Genomic DNA, 18,313 nt, shown 5'->3' with positions numbered 1-18,313 from the left:
AAACATTACTAAATGCAGATAACAGGTAGGACTAAATGGCCAATAATTCTCATTGCATCTCTGCTAGTAGAGTAATTTGGCTATGATTGGGAATTAATGCCTGTGAGACTCTAAGACTTCTCTCTCTGTGTGCTATACGCATACTATATGCATATGGTGGCCAATCATTTCATATTAAGTTCAAGATTTCCCGTAGTTCCAAGTCCAAAACAGTAATGTTTTGAAGAATGTATCAGAAACTGGCTTTGCGGCACTCAATTTGTGCTCTACTACCCCAGCTTAGCTTAGGTTGTTTTGTCTTGTTTTTTTCTAGGCAGATGAACATGCTTCTAAATAAAGTACTGTGCTGCAGATTTTAGAAGAAAGCAAAGCCCGGAAGTATTCCTGTAAGGAGTCCAGAGCTTTGCTTTACAGCACGCCAGCTTCTTGTTTATGATTTTAATTGACAGGTTTGGAAACAAAAGTCAGGTGGGTGCAAGGAGCCCGGTGGGCACCATCTGTCTCTGATCTCTTGATAAATATGACATCATTATTTGTATGGGTGAAAATGACTTTTTAAACTGTCCTGTAGGTTAGAGCTACCCTATCTATACTGCAAACTTCTGGATGACCACTAGATAGAAGTAAAAAGATATAGAAAGCTGTACTGGAACAACTCAGAGGCCCTCTGGATTTTTGCAGTACAGAACTAGTAGCCTTGCAGTAGGTGAATTATTTTCAGGTATCTCAGTTTCCTGTTAAGCAGTAGATATCAAGCAGGAAGTGTGATAGGCCAGACTGTTCCGTAAAGCTGTAAATCACACAAATCTACTTCCAAAGAACAAACCATATGAACAACTGCAGAACACTGAGGAAATAGCATCAAGGACAGAAGAACGTTAATTTGGGCAACGGCCTTTCTGTCTGTTTAAGGCCACAGCTGCAAGTACATTGTGTACTTGTCAACATGCTGCACAAAGTTGTCTTAGTCATTACTGTGAAAAGCTGAAAACAGAGTGATAGGAATTCAAGCATTCATTCTGCATGAAAGAGAAACAGGAAGCTTCATATCTTGCCACTTAACGTACCGGGGTGCACAAAACAGATGTGTAGGTCTGAGGATACTGTCCCGAACTGTAAGATGCTTATATGACTAAAAATCATATTCAGAGCAGTAGTCCTGTTGTAGTAGACCACATTTTGGTGCCAGCTATCTTAAGCAGAAAAGGGATGATGTAGACAAAGAATGAACTAGCATAGTGAAGGAAACAATGTGCCACCCAGTTTTCTATATTTGGGGGCATCCAGAGAAGAGTCAACAATGTCAAAATGGCAAGCGGGATCAGGGGTCAAAGCTGCACATCTTTTTATTGTGCTTGTTAAGGGGGGCTGGGACTTCAATTGCCTGGTCATACCCACCATTTTGACATTGTTGACTTCCCTGCAGATGGGAGGTCTGGGAATGGGAATATATATATTCTTGTATATATTCCCTACCCTTGTTTGTTTTTAACCACGTGATTGGATCTGGCTGGGGGGTCTATTGCAATATAGGCCACTTTCTTGCTGAAATTTTGAATGTTTTCTTTAACATACATTTAATACAAATTGGATAGCTTTCCTTAGTTTCTGAGCACTTACCATTTATAACCTTTCAGGGCCCTGGACAAATTGTTCTAGGGCCCCAACGAGGTATGGATTAAAGAAATAGATTATAAATAGAACATTAATTCAGAATTTACTCATTTGATTTCTCCAGTTTTAACTACTAAAATAAACTATTGGGGCTCATTCATTTAGTTTTGCATTGTTGAAATGAGTGCACATCTCAGCTGAATTTTTTGTTTTTGTTTTCCTTTTTATTATATTGTTATAAATCTTGATGCATTTTATTGCTTCAGTATAGTGATGTTTATATGATATGATTAGAGATTATTAGAACTCTATTATTTAGATAGCTTAAAGTATTGAAATTAGGAAAGAAACATTCTATCAATATTAATTACAATTTAGGATGTCAATATTACAAACATAAAATTATTTGGCTTCTTCATCCTAAATTAAATATAACATTAAAAAAGAACTGCTGTGACTCACATCAAAGTATTGATTATATGATAATGGTTTTGATCTTAAGCTGATTACTTAATATTAAAATTTCTATTGTATTGTATGTTTATAGGTTGATAAAAGGGAAAAAAAGATAGACGAAGCGAATTTAACAAAAGAAAATATCTAAAAAGTAAAAACAGGAAAAGGAAAACAATAATAATAAAAAGAACTATTGGTTTCTGATTCCCCCTTCTTATACATTTGCTAATTTGTGATATTTGTGGACATTCAGGACTCCTTAAAAGCCAAATGGTAAGTGATTATATTTACCATGCTGCGTATTCTCCAAGTTTATGTTCCCAGTGAGATATTGTTGGGACTGTGTCTTTCTTCCACTGTTCAGCAAAGTTTATTCTAGTAGGAAAAACTGTGGTTTCATTTCAAATTTAAATTCTAAGATTTTCTGTATTATAATATGTATGTATTTCCAGTACTTTTGAGTTCTTTTATATGTCCACCACATGTGGTAAAACATTCCTTATGTTTCCTGGCATTTCCTGGCATTTCCAGCATTTATTACTATGTGATTTGTCTATCTTAGATATTATTGATGGAATTGTATACCATCTGTAGAGATTTGTACCGATTTTCCTTTAAGTTACAACTTTTAGAGATTTAGTCCATAATTCTTCCCATTGTATTGTCGAAGGCTTTCACGGCCGGAATACGATAGCTGGTGTGGGTCTTCCGGGCTGTGTGGCCGTGTTCTGGAAGTTTTGTTTCCTAACGTTTTGCCAGCATCTGTGACCGGCATCTTCAGAGGGCAGGAGCATAGACAGGAGCAGTTCTCTCTGTGCCCAGGATGATGTGACCCTTTTGGGGGTATTTATAGAGATCTGAAGGGGGGATTGGGGGTGTGTGGTGGTGGGGTTAAGGGGGTTGGGGGATGGGGGATTTGGGTTAATGAGTGGCTGCTTGTTTTGGTGTCAACTTGTTTTGGCAGCCACTCATTAACCCAACCCCCCACCCCCACCCCCCAAACCCCCTAACCCCCACCACCACCCCCAATCCCCCTCCTTCAGATCTCTATAAAAACCACGGCCACACAGCCCGGAAGACCCACACCAGCCATTCTTCCCATTGATGTACTGTAACTATTTCTTTAAAGTTTTGCATCCATTTTATCATACAGTTTTTGGTTTGGTTTGTCATGTCATGTGTCATGTCTCAGCAAAAGTTTGTACATAGCTTCTAATAAATTATGTTGATTTTATATTAGCATTACAAATTCTGTATTTTTTGTTAATGTCCCTCTTTTCTTCTTGAGATCCTTCTGGCTATTTGTAAATATAGTAACCATGGTATATTCCAGCCTTCACTACTTGCTGGGTTTTTAGTGTGTTCATGGAATCTGAGTAAACCATATCTGCATATGTAATTACATTTTTCTTGCTGTAATTATCTCCAACATGAAAAGCATTTTGGGGAGAAGCTGGGGTTAAATGGTTGGGCTTATTGTTCCCTTTGTAGTATACCATACCTTTATCAAACTTTGTCTGATAAAGTGTCCTTTTAAGTTTTTATCCTCCTTTGTATCTCTAAATATAAATATTTATGAAGTCCATTGGCTAAGCCAGTCCCTCTGTTATCCATGAGGCAGCTTGGTTTATGATACAGTTTAAAATTTGGAAGGGCGAGGCCACCTCTTTCTTTGGAATCTTGTAGAATATTTTGTTTAACTCTGGGTCTCTTCCCACTTCATATGAATTTACTGACAGCTTCTTGCCATTCTTGTAAGATTCTCTCTGAAATTCTGATTAGTGCTATTTAAAATAAATAACTTATCTTGGGTAATACATTCATTTTAATAATGGCAATTGATCCTAACCAGGATAACTTTAAGTTCTTCCACCTTTTAAGGTCTCTTTTAATCTCTTGCCATAATTTGACACAGTTATTTTGATATATTTCTTGATTATTTCCTGTCAGGTACAAACCAAGATATTTCGTTCAGTCGGCTGACAACCAGATTCTTCTTGCAAAAACATTGATTTCTTCTTGTGTTAAAAAATCTTGTAATTATATTTGCTTTCTGAGCATTGATTTTATATCCAGAATATACTTCATATTTATAGATTGTGTTCATTAACTGTTTAATTGACTTTTGTGGTTCTATGTGGTGTTTTTTTTGTTTTTGTTTTTTGGTGCCTTTGAGTCAGTATTCCTGAAAATTCCTCAAAATCCCTGCCATTTTCTTGGGAAGATTCAGAAATGGTTTGCTGTTGTCTGGTTCCTAGGGCTGAGAGACAGTGACCGGCCCAAAGAAATGTAGGATAAATGCAAACTTTGGCTCACTTTCAGGAGACACCTAACCTCTATAAAAATCTTTGTCACCAATCTGAAATCATACTATGTATTATGCAAAGAGTCCTTTCTATTACGCTGATTGTAATTCATATTATTTTCAAAATGGGAACATGGCTCAAATTCAAGTGGACAAGAGCTCCAGTGTGACATTTTCCAAATGGAAATCAAATAAATAAGAAAAAAATCCACTTTGGTAGGATTATATTTGCTTTAAAAGTAAGGAAGTATGCAACCAGTGGATTAATTAAAGTAAATTAGAGAATCCCATGAATATTAATTTTTATCTGCATGCAATAGAGTTTCATTTTATGATAATTCATAAATCATTTTAATGTAGAAGCATAGGGAATACAAATGTGCTCTTCATGACATGTACAGGAACTAGTTTACAAAGTTTATCTTGCCTCTGTTAATAAAACAAACTCCATTGACTCAAAGAGCGGCAGAATGAAATCCTTCAGGCTCTTTTCCTTGCCCAATAAAATCAGGGGCTTTTAATGAACTTAACTGAGCAATGGTTTAGGACAAAAAAAGCAAGTAGCTGTACAATTTATTTATGTTTCTGTTAAGGGAACATTGACAACAAATACAGCAGAAAGACTTCCAGGCTGACCTGTTTGCTTTCTCTTTATCACTGTCATCAGTTGTGTTGGGTGTGAATTCAAATGTAGATGATCATATCCTGTTTTGGGTTACACATAGTCTTTTATGTGTATCTTATTTATATAGCACCCTAAATTTTAAATGTTTTTCATGGACAATGACAGAAAATCCAAATATATAGTAGTTACATCTGGTTAGGTAACTTTTATTTTCTTACTTGTGAAAAAATATTCAGGAAGAAATTCCAGTAGAAGCTTCTTAGGTAGCATAAGGCTCACAGACAGCATCCTGTCTTCCAAGATTTTCTTGGGGTCTTAGAAAAGTGTTCCCCTCAGTTTCTTTGATCAGCCTATATTTGGTGGCCACATGGCAGTAACAGCAAGGGGGCTTAAGGAGTGTGGAAAAATCCTGGTAGGCAAGGCAGCCATGTAGACTTTGTTTCCAATGTCACTGAGTCATTTAAAAAAAAAAAAAAACTTTGCCAAATTCTATAGCCCATATGATTGTACTTAAATTGTACAACTGACTGAAAAGTATAATACTATAAAGAGTATGTTTATCCTCTTATTAGCAAATCATATTCAGGTAGGGTTGGTACAAATATATATATATGCTTGTACAATAGTTATAGCTCAATAGGTTTAAGGCCCACCAGGATGGAAAATTGTGCCAGATTCATGTACTGGATTCATGGCACACTATGCATATGTTGCCAAGGAATATTAACTGCATCCCAGCATCAAACATTATGAATGGCAGCCTTGTCCAATCTGTTGCCTTACAGATAGCTTGGACTATAATTCTTATCACTTTCAAGGTGATTGAATATATTGGTTTGGGATGATGACAGCTGTAATCTAATACCATGGTAAGAGAAAAACAGCTCTATGCTAAATAGTGTGTAAAACTAGGAATTGTTGATTTGCTGTAGGAGATGAGAGACTCTATGATATAAAGATGTATTCAGGCCCTCCAAGACTATAATTGGCTTTTTCCCCTTCTTCCCTTAACTTGGAATTGCTAGATAATATATACAGAAATCAGAATGCTGAATTATACATGAAGTTTCTTTCTGGGTGTCTCAAAAGTGTTGAAATGCCATTGCATGTCTATGCATTTATGTGCAGGCACATGCCTGTCTTGAAAAGCTACCTGAAAAGAAAGGGGGAGAGGGTACTATTTTTTTCCCCCTTGGTGGTGTTTAGGTTCAGACACAATGTGAAATTTTATGGTCAGCTACGATAATGAAGTTACTAAAAGAACTACATTAGCAGAATAAACAAATGAGAACCCTAACATGAAAGTAAACAATATTATCAGTTCTCTATTCCCTGCTTTTCCTGAATCAAAGAACAATTAAATGAATGCTCAGTTAGTTGAATCTCTTCAATTCCCATACAGATTACTGGAGTATGGTCTATTTCCATGGTACGGAATAGCAAGAGTGGGCAATTTTTGTTAACAATGATCACCCATACTGGTTTTTGGGGGACCAAGAATCACAGTAGTTAGGATAGCAACTCCAGAAAGGGAGGACCATAACCCACAAAGACAGGGCCACTGATTTCTGTCACCCTGCCCCCCATGTTGGGGTATTTTTTCTTTGTTTTTCAATGTATATTAAACATGTTTCATTTAGGATGTCCACTATAGTTTTGACTGTCTTCCACCTAAAATGTCAGGAAACCATTTCACCAGTTTATACCAATCAAACCACCAAAATCTGATGACAGATTTCAAGGACACACAAGTGGATTTGGGTCTTATGAAACTCTAGAGCCACAATTTGGCCATCCTATGTAATGGGAAATTAATTATTTTGTCAATGATTCACATACAAAGGGAGAAGGGATATTTTAAAATTATATTGTTATATTCTGCTTTCCTTTCAAGGAACCCGATTTAGTGTTTCCATTTTATCATTCCAACCACTGTGTATAATGAGGCCAATGAAGTGGTCAGTAGACCTGTACAAATCTACTAAGGAATACTTCTCTTTATTGGAGATTTGCATGAAGCATACCTTTGAAGCAATGACGTGAAAGAAAGCAACACCCTACCTCTATTCAGTGGTGCAGCCACAGAATCTGGCCCAAAATAAATTCTACTTCAGCAAATTCAAAACTGGAAAATTAGCCCACCCATTCCCAGATTGGAACTGCTGGATTTAGGACAGAATTAGATTGAAGCAATTTATGTAAACCATAATAATAATAATAGTTATGTTTAGAGTGGGGCATCCTACCAAATTCAGCTTGGGTCCTTTCACTGAATGTTTTTGAAGACCTGAAAAAATGATAATTGAGTTTCGTCTTTGTCTCTGTACATGCATGTACTATAGCACTGTAAGTTCTTTATGCTGTTAAAATAGGATGCTTTTATTATTGTGGATGAAAGCCAGATACCAATTCCAATTTAAAATGAAAGGGAATGTAAATATATTCATTTGCCACATTTGATAATTTGTACTGAGATAATTACCAGGAGAACATGCCTGATCTCATTGCTGTGTATGTTTGAATTCTTTCTAGATGATTGAGTGACTGAAGAAGTCCTTTGATGCTCCTAACTTGTCTACTGAGCATTTCAAATATACACAAAGAGCTAGGCTTTTGTAAAGACCTGCTTTCAAATACAGTTGTTATGTACAATGCACTACAAGATGTAAGATCATTGATTCACTTTTAATTTTCTTTTTTTGTACTTTTGAAAATAGATTTTAGTCAAATATGTTAATGTAAGATGTGTAGTTTAGCAGCCCAAGACAAAAGAAATATTATACCAATTGGGAAAGGATAATTTGTGGACAGCTTTGTATATTTCCATGTATAGAGGGGGGTGTATTATGTTATACACATGTATGTATGTATGTATGTATGTATGTATGTATGTGTGTATATATCCCTAAATTAGCATTCTGAATGAACACAGATCTGTCTAGACCTGGTGTTACAGTATTATATTATATGAATTAAAAGCAGGAAAGAAAACAAATAAAACATAGGAAAAATAGTGGGGGAAAGGAATGCCTACTTGGTAGGGTTTGTTTTGCAGGAACAAGAGGACTGCATAAGTGAGAGAGAAAATGAGATGCTTTGATATTCAGATTTTTCAATTCTGTAGGAAAAAATCCTTTAGGGGCAAAGTGACTTTTTTGGTGAAGTTCCACAGTTTGCATTGACTCCATCCTGTAGAACAGTTTTCTAATGGATTCTTTACTATGTTTGAGAATTATTTGGCTCTAATGTCAGATGCTTCAATGGGTTTCCACCTGTAGGCATCTGTTGCTGCTCTGGCCTCTTCCACTCTGGTTGGGAGCCAAGCCCCATATTGCCATCAATCAGTTATTGACCTCCCTTTCAGGAACTTCATTTTGAGAGATATAAGATGGTGGCTCAGGTGCCTTCCCAATTATTACCACCCTTTATATATAAACAAATGAGAGAAAGAATAGGTGAGTGGGTAAATGACTAGCTGGCAGCAGCAAAAACAGCATGGGGAAGAGTTACTGGCTGAATGGTGACACTGACAATGGGCCTTTTTGAACTTTGGGACAAGTGAATGTTGACCAGCCACTGTGAACTCAAGCCAGCACTGGATATGGTTATAGAATACCAACTTCTCCAAATTAATGTGGTGGTTTTCTATCTCTCTACTGGCACTGAACAGTAAAATAAGATTCCATATAGTACAAAGTTGTTGTTTTTGACCCCTAAGCAACCATAATCATTTACAGCTTCAGAACATATGGAATGTATTTATCAAAAGCCTGATACTGCATTATTCTTACATGAAGTCCCTGCTTGATCCTTATCCTTCTCAGCACACACCCAAAACCTCAAGTACCACAAGGCTCACCATACTTTAGACATTTAAACCTTAGTGCAAAAAGTTGTACAAACAGCAATTAAGTTAACAGTCTTAGAGGATCCTATGTGGGTTTGATTCAAGCAATCTGACTGCATGGTTGACTCCCTGATGGGACCATTACTTGGCCACATAAAATGATGGGTTACTGAACAATCACACTAAATTTGAGTAATGCATCTTTGAGCAATGAGGTTTCCAAACTGCTGCCCCTCCCCAATTTCCTTTGGTTATGGACATCTGCCTGAAGCTTCCTTTGCATAGTTAGTACATGCAGCTTCTGTCTGAATCCCTTGGCCCAACTGACGGCAGTACCTCAGGCTCATATAATGCTTATGCGATGTTGCATTAATGGGAGCTCTAGAGCTAAAGCCAGATATGTTTTTGTAGACATATTCTTCACTGAATATAGTAGATACCTTTTAGTGATTCTAAAAAGTAAAAATCACTGAGAAATGCATTAAAGCCCAAGGTGAATGATGATGATGATGATGATGATGATGTTGATGATGGATTGCACACATGGACTGTCCATCCATCCGTCCATCCATCCATCCATCCATCCATCCATCCATCCATCCATCCATCCATCATCTAGCAATAATTCTTTCCCACATTATTCAGCATCCTAATACCCTAATACCCTAATAAAGTAGGGTCCTAAATAATACATGAGAGTTATACTTGCATTTCCCCTTCAAACCTTCTGTTGAACTCCTGGACAACAGAGAAATGACAAGGCTGGAATATGTGACCCATTTCCTTCCTTAATGTACACATTCAGCTGAAAAGTGATGAGAGCTAGAATTAATCTATCTTCCTATCTGATTTCTTCCCCTTCATTCAGAACTGTTGACAAAAATGTAAACTGTTCTACTGAACACCTGAGTAAAGAAGAGATGCAAAACAAATGAGGTTCTTCCTGTGCTTTACCACATAAACAGCAGTTTTCTTGTAAACTTTGAGAAGGAAATGGGAAGCAAAATAAACCAAAATAAACACCACTTCAGTTTGACTGCCACAAAGCTTTTACCTGAAAATATACTGCATATGCATAATATTGCTTAATTCTCGGAAGCAACAAAGTTTTGTTTCAGAAGGTTTTGACATTCAAAATGACATTCCACAGACAAACACTTTATTGCTGTTCTTGTTTCAAAGTGCATTTTATTAATTGATTTTTATTTTTTTAAAGCCAGCTGGGAAAATAATTTGTGCTACAAATTTAAGAAAAAAATATTTTCAGCAAAGATGGGTGGGTGAATATTTCTGATTCTGGTGGTATTTGTCATGGCTTACTGTGACATAAAAAATACAAGTGATTGGTGCTGAGACTCAGTATGATTACATTATTTACTTCTTTTTTAAAAGTGCCATATAAATGTTATGTTTTTGAATTGTGAACTTCAGGTACACATCATGGAACCTAATCTGGTCCTGAGGTCCTATGTCACCTCTAAATAATGTGACTATGTGGTATGATCCTTGCAATCAGCTTTCTTGGCTCATGTAATCATATAAATGTTTTTGCAGTATGAACTTCCAAATAAATGAAGAAGAGTAATGGGGGTAAAACTATTTCCACTGCGTTTTTCAGTAGCCACCAAGCAGAGGTTTTATAGTGATAAAATGGATATTATATTTGAAACCTGGAAAGATTATGTTGGGTAAATTTGCTAGAGACTTTGAGGATAAATTTGGTCTGACCTAAATACCATTATTGATCCAGTTCTTATGTAGGTGAATAGAACACTGCCTTTGGATTTTATAGACTCAGCTAAAATTGAATATGGCCTGAAATTATGGATCAAAGAGATTATTAATGCCTCCTTGAAAGAGGAAGTATTTTTTACTGTTTTGAAGGAGACAGTCTTGAAACTAGCAGAAGAAAACAGGAACACCATTAAGTAACATCAGAGAAGATAATGAGAAAAACTCTTCTGAGACTACAACTCTACCCTGCTCTTACTCCTCCACCATGGGGACTGCAGGTTGCTTGTCCATGGAATAGAGGTCTCGTTGCTTACTACCTCAGAACCAGCTGAAAACTCGTACATGGAAGTATTTGTTATCAGGCATTGGTTGCTTCTTGGGAAGACTAGTTGACCAGAGTGGTGATGCCTCTGACATTGATGACTTGAAGGGGTTGCGCCTTTGGAGGTGACATGAGCACCATACTTTCTTAATGATGTTGTATGAGAAGGTACGTGGATGGTAAGACTGGGGCTGCTTCTAGTTGACAGCTAGGAGGAGCTGGACTTTAAGCACCCCTGGACCTTCTTTATTACTGTTCAGTATAATCTATTTATAAGCTGTTCCAGTCACTGAGGCAATTCTATGAATATGCAATATAGTAAAATGTTTGAAAAAACACAGAACCAATAACAAAAGGAATATTAACTGCTATGTTGTGGGGGGGGGGAAGACACCTCAAGAACAAAAAGCATTAACATATTCAATATTGGTTTCAATGTAGGGTTATAAAACAGGGCCTGCTGAAAGAAAACATGTTTTTAAGCCTTTCCTAAAAAGCAGTAGGTTGAAAGCTCTGTGGTCTTCTTTGGAATGAAGAGCCCCAACAGAGTCTAATAATCTGATTAGGTTTTACAAAGCCTCTTTTGAATACAATTAATTAATTAATCTTGATTAATTGTTAATTTTAATTAACAATAATTGTTAATTATTCGTTTTACTTGCTTGTACTGGTTTTCATTGTTATTTTGACTGTTTTTGATGCCTTCATTTTAAAAATGTTTTTATTGTAAACTGCTGAGGAAATTTGTCAGTCCATAGAATACAAAGATAAATAAACAAACAGTAAATAATGAACCTTCACAAGACTTTGCAGTTCATAGTGTCTGGTTGCAAAAGAGTTTAAAGTGGCAGTGCAGTCGATGTCCAGGCCTCCTTGAAGAAGCAGAACACCTAGATAGGGTATAATCATGGTTTGGGCTAAGCTGTCATACAATTAATCATCCTAATAGGGGAAAAAAGGAATATGCAACTATGTTAATTAACTGCATTTCTCACTGGTTTTTGATGCCATCAGTGGTGGCTCTACTCAAATACACACACGCGCACACACATATACACATACATATACACATATACATACACCCAGTTTTAGAAACAAATGACTTTTGCTGGCATAGCAGAGTGCTGCAAGCTTCTAGTTGAACTCCCACACTCTTGCATATCTATTGGAAGTCTCAGTCTGAGATCATCCAGGAATTTAGAGTGAGTTGTTATCAATATACTGGTGATACACAGCACTGTTGTTTTTGTTCAGGTTGTGAAGGTGCTGAACTTTTGTCTTGTCTCAATACCAAGCTGGATGAAGCAGGCTTTTTTATTCTGGCACTTTTGTAAAGGCATTTTATGTAGAGGTTATATTTTAGCCTTTGCCTTTGCCTTTTGTATTTCTAAAGTTATTTTATTGTATTTGATAATATTATGAATTTGCATTGTGGTTAGATGCTCCAAGTAGCACCTAAATACTAGAAAGTAGAATAAAAATGTTCTGTGTCTGCATAAAGTAAATGTTTATGGCTATATTTTTTTTCAAAATATTCAAATTTTCAAAAATTACTAATAATTATCCTAGCCTAGAACTGTGATTTATGTATCCATAAGGATCTTATGCTCCAGAGATAATTTTGGATCCTGAATTTGGTACATTATTAACCATTGGATGGGGCCTACATTACAGAATAAAATCCTAGTTTCAGAGGCATGAATGTATCTGTTTCCAGCATAACAATCCAAAATTTTTATTATAGCAATATTGGGCCAATCCAAAGATTAGTATTTCTGTGATTGTTTTGGTGAAACACTCCTGTTCTCTATTTTCAAAAAAAGTCACCATGACTGGAAACAATCTTATCAAATATATTTTGCAGTCTAAACAAACCCATTTACAATTACACTGAAAAAGTGAAGGTATTGCTTTTACAGATGGAGGAATAATATGAATATGAAAAGGATTAATATGAGAACAGCTGAGTGGACAAAGGTATAATTTTTTAATGCATTTTCTGTCTCTCAGATTGTAATTTCTGGGAAGCTTCGCCCTTTACAATAAGTATATTATCACTGGATTACTTAATATGGGTTAAGAGCTGGCAATACTGGTTATATCAGGTGCAATTTAAGATAATAGTCCTTAAGGAAGAGACCTAATTTGAATAGAACTGACCTACAAAGATTCAGTCATCTGGAAGGCAGTTTCTGTCATCAGTGCCATTAAGCAATATCCCTTTTAATAAGCCCAAATCATTGTTGCAGTCCAGAAGACACTGCTGGTGTGCAAATATCATTCCCTTGCGCAGAACTCATGGAATTGAATACAGGTGGGTAACCTCTGTGTGTAATAGATTGTTCCAGTATTTACTTATGATTTTACTCTGTGCCAGAACTAACATTCTCTATTAGTGGGTCTTCCTAGAATCTGGAGCCATTGCTACAATAATTAGTGGAAAAGAAGTGGTGATTTATTATTAAGGGTAACAATAACAAAATGACTTTACTTGGACCAGTATAGTCTCATGAGTATTGCAAGGAAAATGAAGTATGTAAAGGTCCTCTGCAATGTAGTACAGGCCGTACAACTATCTGCATACAAATTCATGGAGAGCCCAACTCCTTCAGGCTACTGAAATTGGCCAGAGATCATAAAATGCTATTTTAAGCTTTTTTCTATCAAATGGCAGGCCAATTCATACCCTCCGCTTTTGGGGTATTTCAGTGGAAAACAACTGCACAATTTTTATACAGCATGCAGCCTGTGCTTTTGAACATCTCTATTATTTTGAGAAAACAAAATCCAGAAGAGGTATGTGTTAGGAACTCCTCATTGTGCCCCAAATATTGCTCTATGCCAGTGTTTCACAACCTCAGCAACTTTAAGATGTGTTAAAGGGGAATTTTGAGAGTTGATGTCCATGCATCTTAAAGTTGCTGAGGTTGAGAAACATTGCTCTATCCATTAAAGCTTTATGTCTCTAGAAGCCCAGTTTTGGCAAAATAGGCATTCTGCACTGCTGAAATTGTTATATTGTCCAGAAGGTTTAGTTTCCTTAACATTATATGATCAATATCATTCTAGGTGGATAAGCTCTCTGGAAGGAATATAAGGGGATTTGGCTTCTTACCATCTTCTGTGACCAAAGAAGCTATGAAACAGCAAATTTAGGACATGGATCAAACAGTTTTAGCAAAATGGCCAATGCCGTGCAGTTGGAAACTATCAAAATCACTGTCCTGCCTTCTTACCTTTTTAATGTCTTCATTCCAAGGTATTGCCATGTATTCTTACTAGTCAGACTAAACACTCTACCTGCTGCACTTATGCAAGAGTTTCAGGTGACCTCTCTTCAGAAGGGCTATGTCCTTGTCTCTCAGAGTCTGTTGAGTCAGTGGCACATGTTTTATTATATTGCTCCTTTTATAAGGATTCCTGACATCAACATCTATTTTTATTTATTTACTATATTCATATAGCCACCCATCTCACATAAAAGTAACTCTGGGCAGTGTACAACAATTAAAAAGAATATATACATACAAAACAATTACAAGTAAAAATAACTATAAAGGCACACAAAACAGGAGGGGATAATATTAATAAGGGAACCATTGCAAAATCTGCCTGGTCCTCTGGGACCCTCAAGCCTGATTGCATAACCAGACCTTGAGGAACTGTGGAATGTTAAGAGGGATGGGGCTAATCCCACTTCTGGGGGGAAGAAGATTCCACAAGGTGGCACCCCGGCAGAGAAGGGCTGTGTCCTGGGACTCACCAAATGTAATTCCCCAGCAGTAGTAAATTTATTAAAAACTTTTAGTAAATTCCCAGGTAGATCTGACTCATTTTATGTCATTTTCCTTTTATCAGATTCAAATCCAGACTTACTTATAAGATGGCTAAATTTGTTTCTGGATCTATGCTTACCAAGAAACAAATGGTATCAGGACATACATTATAAAGGTTGATCAATAGATTTAAGCTGAATTCTGCTGCTGTATTTTAAGTTTTATCATTTATTTCATGTATTTTGCTGTTTATTGGTTTGTTGTATTTGTAATGTTTTCTCTTTATAGCCCTGGTCTGATTGTTTTAACAAAAATGCTGATTTTCTACATTTATGGAGAAAATGCAAGACAAGGAAAACTTTGGGAAGAAAATGATGTGGAGTGGTAGATCATCATATCCACAGACATTTCTAATCTAATGGAGGTTTCCCTACCCCTAGTAGGGTTACAGTTTCCATGGTTCCCCAGCCACTAAACCCAATGAGAAAGGAGAGGAAGGATCATGAGCAGGCCCTTCATAACTTCTGATACCTTCCTATTCTTTGTAAGGCTTATGTATTAAAATCAAATGCAAATGCCAAACAGTGTTCAAGTATTCCACTCTAGTATCCAGGTATCTCAGCAGTCTGGCACTTAACCACTATAAAATCTATTAATCATGCCAACAGGAGACATCGGGCAGACTTTTTTCTTGATGGAAAATATCTGGAAAAAAATGCTTTCTCAGTAACTACATACAGTCATATCTATTATGTATTTTCTTCCAGTCATTTCTTAGAGCCAAGTATGATATTGCATAGGGATCTTTTCTTAGGCCTCTTGTTGCACTGAAGAATCAGCTCAATTAATCTCGTATGAGTTCTTCTTGTGTTCTGTTATAGTTGCTTATATGGAAGCCCCTACAAATTGTTCTGCATAAAAATCACAGAGACATTTGAACAAAAATATCTTGTGAAAGAAAAAGAAAACTGGATTATGTATCAGCAGAGGACTTAAGTGCACTAAAGCTTTGACTTTTCCATTAAATATTCAAATTGTTCATAGAGGCTTTGATTAAACACACACACACACACACACTTAAATAGAAACAGAAAATATCTATTTGGATTGCTATGGAAGTAAATAATCAGTATCTGCTGAAATAGGTTCTACCACAAAATGTTAGCATGTAGTATTTTCTGCTTAAAAATTTGTACAAAAATACATATATTTTAAAATGTTGTGCTCAATAAATCAATTCATTCACACACACACACACACACATTTGGGAAAGGCACAGAAAAAAAGGTATTTTTCAAAAGCCTATTCTGGGGCATTTTTATAGTGTAAATTAGGGATAATTATATACAAAATGTCATATAAAAGGTAGGGGTGAAAAGGAAAGCACATATAAACTCCAGCAGGTTTTTTTAACACTTGCTCTCAGCACCCCCCCCCCCAAAGTACAGAATAATGTGTATACATATTACTGATGTGGACTGGATTTCTAATGATACATATAGACATATTTAGGAGATCAGACAAATTGGCTGGTCATTCATTTACTAGATAGTACAACTATTTTTATGTCATCATTGTATAGGAAAACTTGGCTTTTTAAAATTTACAGACATGGGTTTGCTTATGTGGGAAAGGAGTGGCAGCAGGGTGTGGTTGAAAAATGTCAAGATGGCAGCCACGATGGTATGATTGAAACTTTGCCTGTTTTTATGTGCATCCATTTTTGACCATTCTCTGCACACCCCTAGAGAGTAACCAAACTCATCTTATTTTTATTCAGTAGCTGTTTGGCCACAATGATGTTATGTAAGTTACAGCCTGTCTCTTTAATTCATGTGACTTGGGGTAACCGAGGATTGTTTCTATTTGACTCTAAATGTGCTTCATTAATCTGTTAAAAAAAGTCTACCTGATTTAAAACAGAAGCTCCACTTTAAAGTTTCCAACAAGAATGAAGCAACTTGCTTATTCCAAGTACACAATGGTACATCAGATCAAAAGCTTAATTAGCTTCTTTTTTATGTGGGTGACTCAGCAGCAAAAACCTGTTCTTTAAAAACTTAAGATTCTTTCTCAGTCAATCAGGGACGCACTTAACTTGCAAACATAACACACACAAATTCCCACTGAGCTGCAAACGTGCCCCTTTTATAATTTAAGCAGTTAAGCATAAGAAACGTGCCTTGCTTTTAGCACTTTTCACAGATGACGTTGCTGTTGCTGCTCCCAGAACTTACAGTCCCAGAATGATTAATTAGGCACAAATTGAGGATGCAAAAACACACATTCATGTAATTTATTTTAGAGCAGGAGAAATATTATTATTGAAATTCCATTCATCAGTAGCAAAGGAGACTGGGGAGTGAGAGATGCAACTGAATAATACCCCTTACTTAAGAGTCAGTGGGCTTTGTTCTTGTGGACTTGACAAAAGGGCAGCCATATTTTTTCCAGCAGGAGGGGAGACAGTCGGAATAGGGTGTTCTCAGGAAATGCTGATGTTCTTTCATTCCTGTTGACACTGCCATTCAGCAATGCAAGCTGACCTGCTGGTCCATTTTACTGAAAAGCACAGGATCTATCAACTCTAAACACAAAGCTTCTTGCACATACCTGCACAGCCAGGATATCCTAAACTCTAGGGAGTGCTGATCCCAACATTTCTTCTTAGATTTCTTTTTTTTTTTTCTTGGGAAGGATTAAAAATTCCATAGGTGGGGTGTTCCAACACTATCCATAGTTCTTATCCAGTTGCAAAGTAGTTAAAGTGTGTATATATGTTTTATTTTTGTTTATGCAATAATCTCTTCAGTAATATGAGGCTGCCCTGGCTTCTGCATTTCAGTGAAACCCCAAGAAGAGACATCATGAGAACCCCCATGGGACTTTTGCAGATCGCAGCAGTAAACAGCCAGGAGCCTGCAGCATAATGGAAAGAACTGTAATTAAAAAATGACAACAATGATAGCCTCCAGTACTACGATAAAGTAAGCACAAACCCAGCATCCAAAGAAATTAAAAGCACCATGAGAATGGTACAGAAAAGAGGAGGAGGAGAAACCTTTTTAAGAAACTGAAGGAGAAGATTTCACAAACAGGTATTAATTTTAGGAGATACATTTTCCCCTCTTCATATGAATATATGAACATGCAGAACATACAGATTAGTGGATTAGGCCAAAGGCTTATCTGGTCGAGCATTATGTTTTCACAGTGATCAAGCAGAGATATCCAGGAAATCCAGAAGGAAGCTGCAGGCCTGCCTATCTATCTATCTATCTATCTATCTGTCTGTCTGTCTGTCTGTCTGTCTGTCCGTCCGTCCATCCATCCATCCATCCATCCATCCATCCATCCATCCATCCATCCATCCATCCATCCATCCATCCATCTATCTATCTATCTATCTATCTATCTATCTATCTATCTATCTATCTATCTATCTATCTATCATCTTACTATTTTGTTCCCCAGAAATTGACATTAAGATGCATTCATCCTATTACCAAGTAGTATCTACCATTTCCTGTAGTACAGCAGTTCAGTGCAGGCATGAAAACGATTACTTTTCTTATCACCTAGTTCTGCTATTGGCCCCATACACTAATACTATGTATCTCTCACTTCGTCCTAT

The 18,313-nt window shown here is 36.6% G+C and overlaps 1 long non-coding RNA gene across 1 annotated transcript; it reads left to right on the top strand.

The window, feature by feature from the left end:
- Positions 1 to 325: 325 nt before the first annotated feature.
- Positions 326 to 12,207, top strand: LOC148215925 (uncharacterized). The gene is made up of 4 exons (XR_015796330.1): positions 326 to 468; positions 2,162 to 2,343; positions 7,533 to 7,665; positions 10,598 to 12,207. It is a non-coding gene; the product is annotated as an uncharacterized LOC148215925 (long non-coding RNA).
- The last annotated feature ends 6,106 nt before the right edge of the window (positions 12,208 to 18,313 follow it).

Source organism: Python bivittatus, unplaced genomic scaffold (assembly GCF_059951505.1).
Source record: "Python bivittatus isolate LINGU-HERP-01145 unplaced genomic scaffold, Pbiv_v1 ctg000330_np1212, whole genome shotgun sequence".
Taxonomy (NCBI): domain Eukaryota; kingdom Metazoa; phylum Chordata; class Lepidosauria; order Squamata; family Pythonidae; genus Python; species Python bivittatus.
This window is presented reverse-complemented; position numbering and strand designations above follow the sequence as displayed.